Source organism: Lepus europaeus, chromosome 10 (genome assembly GCF_033115175.1).
Source record: "Lepus europaeus isolate LE1 chromosome 10, mLepTim1.pri, whole genome shotgun sequence".
Taxonomy (NCBI): Eukaryota; Metazoa; Chordata; class Mammalia; order Lagomorpha; family Leporidae; genus Lepus; species Lepus europaeus.
Window position 1 is genome coordinate 47,476,472 of NC_084836.1, and position 4,395 is coordinate 47,480,866.

Consider the following 4,395-nt stretch of genomic DNA (forward strand, 5'->3'; position numbering starts at 1 on the left):
CCCACAGGCCAATCAGGTGAATTAACCACTCCCCTTTGGAAGTGGATTAAAAGCCTGGGACATGGTGTGCGGTGGCATGACGGGGACTTTTTTTTTTTAACTGAATCTGAAGATGTTTATTGCGTTCTATTTTTGGTGGAAAAAACCTAACATACATTTCTTTAGCATGGCCCTGTGAAATACACAAAGCGTAACTGGGTAAGCAGCGTCTTCTTATTCCTAGTCCACTTCTGAGGACTAAATCATGAACTGCTCCACCATTATTAGACTCCTGGCACCAGTCGGGCATCAGCTTCGCCTATCAATTTTCTCCTCTCAGGATAGGCAGCAATTCACAATATTCTTTCAGTTCCTTGACAATATCCAGTCCTCCCACAAGCTCTCCCTTCACGTATAGCTGAAGGTACATTGGCCAGTTGGAGTACACTTTCAACCCTTGCCGAACTTCTTCATCCTCCGGTATGTCGAAGGTTTCATATTCAATACCAGTACTATTTAGTATTTCCAGAATTTGTTTGCTGAATCCACATTTTGCTTCCTGTTTGTTTCCTTTCATAAAGAGCATCATAGCAGCTTTATTTGTCAGCACTTTGAGCCTTTCCTCTAACTTGGGAGCTTTTGGGCAAATTGTATCTAGTTCATTTGATGCTTCTAACTCCTTATGAGCTCTCCAGAAACCTAGAGCTGAGGATACGTAGGCCAGTTGGAGTAGGCTTTGAGGCCCTGCCGCACTTCTTCGAGAAGATATCGAAACTGCTAAACTGAAGGTTGTGTTTGTGAAGGATCTCCACCATCTGCTTGCTGAAACCACAGCATGGTTCCTTTCATGAACAGCATGCAGGGGGCAGCATGAATCAACTTCTTCAGGCAAACACTGAGCTCTTCCTTGGGACGCTCACTAGCGCTGGGTGGGAAGGAGCCGCTGAACTTTTCTGCTCAGTTCTGGAGCATGTGCACCATCTAACCGGTCAATTTTCTGAGAATTCTTGAAAAACAGAAAGGTGGGAACAGAACTAATCTCATATTTCTCAGACACTTCAGGAACAGCTTCAGCTTCTAACTTAACAAACAAAACCTGCAAGCGCTCTTTAGCCAGCTCTGCCGTGACGTCGTTCATCTGTGCACACTGGGGAGCCCATGGTGCCCAGAAGTGGACCACAAGGAGGGATTTGGCTTTGAGGCGCAGCAGCTCCTCAGACCGCTGGGCAGAGCTGACCTCCACCACTGCCGCCGCTGCCTTCACGTCCCAGTCGACATGTCTCTCCCTTCCTCCCTCCCTCCCTCTCCCCTTCTCTCTCTCCCCATCCTCCTCTCTCCCTCCTTCCCTTCCCCTCTCCCGCTCCCTGTCACTTTCCCTCTCTCTCACCTTTTCTCTCTTTCTCTCCCTCCCTCTTCTCTCTCTCTCTCTCTCTCTCTCTCTCTCTCTCTCTCTCTCTCTCTCTCCTTTCTTTGGCTTTTTGCCAGTGCTGCCAGGGCATGTGGCCTTTGGGCCACCTTCCCCATTCTTCCTGGCTCCTTGTACTCAGTATGAATCCAGATTTATCCCTCTTTTAGATAAAGTCCTCACTCTCCTGTACATTTCTCTCACTGAATAAAAGCTTAAAAATGTACCATGCTGCCTCGTTCATTTATGCCACTATTCAGAATTCTTCTCTGAATATTAGGCAAGAACCCACACAGGCTTACTAATATTGGGAATTTATTGATAAGCATGTGGTGATATCATATGGCACCCCATAGTCCGGTTTCATATGGCGACCCAGATGGGATTTTAGGTAACTTTAAGGGGGGCATATTCCAATATCATATTTTAGGGAGCCAGTTCCTATCATGCAGAAAGTCAGTGGAATAAAGGAAGCAATTCCCTAACCTGCCACCTGTTGTTGAGATATTCACCATGCTAAGCCACTTATTCTGATTCCTCTTCTAATGCTGTGTGAGATGATGTAATTAGCATCACCAGAAATGGCATCATTGTAGGAGTCGTCTTTCCAGTATCCCTGCCACAGCAGTTACTACTATACTGAGCTTGAAATGAGACTCCTTCCTCTGACTCTTACCACTCATGTCATAACACTTCTTTTTCATTTCATGTCTTCCTCTCCCACCTCACCTGCGTAGTCATAGGTACCAGTGCTTCAGAATGCAGTACCACTGCTTGCGTTGTCAAACACCTATTCTCTGTGTCTCATGTTTTTAACCTTTATCAGCCTTCATCAACTTTCATTGACCAGTGGATTAGTTAATGCTGATCAGTTTTCTCCCTAGCGTGACCAAGGATCAAGTAATATCTCAACAACAGGTGGCAGGTTAGGAAATTGCTTGCTTTATTCCACTGACTTTCTGGGTGACAGGAATTAAAAGAAAACAAAATTCTTGCAATTCAATGTGGTTTTTATTTTACTGAATATTTTGGAAATTGATCTCTCTTTGTGAATCAAAAATGCTGTTTTCATTTTCCCACATGTTTAAAATTTTACATTTGGCTTGTACTGATTGCTCAACCTGAACAGAAATAATCCATCTTGCTACTTATCAGAATGTAAAGGAAGGACTGTGTGGTAGGCAGCAGGTTCAGGACAACCACTTCACCCCATCCAGGGGATTCTGTAGTTATAATTAATATCATGGACCTGAGGATGGAGCACCTAAAAGAGATTATCCAGATGGCTTCATTGTATTCAAGTGACCCTTACTATAAGAGAAATTTCTTCCAACTGGAGTTAGAGATGGTGGCAGAAATGTGTCATATCTAAAAATATGAGGAAGACCTGATCAACTGCTTGCAGTTTTGAAGACAAGAAGAACATGACAAGTAAAACAGTGACTTCAAGGAGACGAGAGAGGATCTCAGTTAATAGCCATCAAAAAAACCAAAACAAAAAAAGAGAGAGAGACTATAATCCTGCAACTGCCTAGAAATGAATTCTGCCAATATCCTGAATGTAGCTGCAACTGGATTATGCCAAAGCCTCTGGAGAGAACACAGCTCTGCAGACACTTGTGTTTCAGCTTTGTGAGATTCCGTGCAGAGAACACAGGGGGATGATGTCATACCTGAATTTTACGATCGATAAAGTGGAAATAAAAATGGTGATTTTTTTTCAAGCATAAAACTTTATATATATTTGTTACAATAGCAAAAGAAAATTAATGCAGATTTAGGTATCTGGAATTGGGGTGCCACAATTATAAATACTTAACATGTGACCATCATTTTGGAATTCATTAGAGGAAAGAGTCTGGAAGAATTTTAGAGAAAAAAACAAAAATATAGAATGCCTTGAAAACATTATCAGTAGGAAAATAGACATTAAAGACTTATGTATTTATTTCAAAGTCAGAGTTACAGAGAGAGAGAGAGAGAGAGAGAGAGAGAGGTCTTCCATCGGCTGGTTCACTCCCCAAATGGTCATAATGGCCGGAGCTGAGCCAATCCAAAGCCAGGAGCCAGAAGCTTCTTCAGGGTCTCCCACATGGGTGCAGGGGCCCAAGGACGTGGGCCATCTTCTACTGCTTTTCCAGGCCATAGCAGAGAGCTGTCAGAAGTGGAGCAGCCAGGACTCGAACCAGCACCCATATGGGTGGCTATACCCACTATGCCACAGCGCCGGCCCCTTATTTATTTATTTATGTACTTATTTATTTATTTAAAAGTCAGATTTACACAGAGAGAGAAAGAGAGGCACACACAGAGAGGCAGGACATTAAATACTTTTAAGAATTCCCAGAATGATGGAGCAGTGGGTTAAGCTGCCACCTGCAGCACTGGCATCCTTTATCGGAGTGTCAGTTCAAGGCTTGTCCTGCTTCTGATACAGCTCCCATTTAATGTGCTTGGGAAAGCATGGAAGACGGCATAAGTACTTGGGCTCCTGCCGCCCTCCTGGGAGACCCAGATGGAGTTCTACACTCCTGACTTTACTTGGCCAAGTTCCAGCCATTGCCATTTGGGGAGTGAACTAGTAGATTGGAAATTTCTTTCTCTTTGTGTCTCCCTTCTCTGTTTATGTCTTCCCCCTGTCACTCTGCCTTACAAATAAATAAAATAAATCTTTTTAAGAAGACTTTTAAGAGTATGAGGAATTTTATTGTGTTATGAAGAAAGTGAAAATCTACTATCATAAAGAAAACTTGTTTTAACAGTTGATAGAAATCTGAACTACAAAGCTATCACTGGTAAGCACTCAAGTAGTTGTGGAATAGATTATTGGGAATGTGGGAAAGAGGGACTCCTGTTATTTAGAAGCAGAAAATTTAGTGGAATGGTGTACCACACTTATGTTGATACTTGTGAATAATGAACTTGGATATTTGGCTAAGGATATTACTAAGCAACATGTTCAAATTGTGTCATAGTTTCTTCTTACAGGAAAATGCAAGAGAAGATATATA

At 42.7% G+C, this 4,395-nt stretch overlaps 1 pseudogene; it reads right to left on the reverse strand.

Annotated features, from left to right (window-relative positions):
• Window positions 1-298: 298 nt before the first annotated feature.
• LOC133767436 (glutaredoxin-3-like) lies at window positions 299-2,125 on the reverse strand (annotated as a pseudogene).
• Window positions 2,126-4,395: the final 2,270 nt, after the last annotated feature.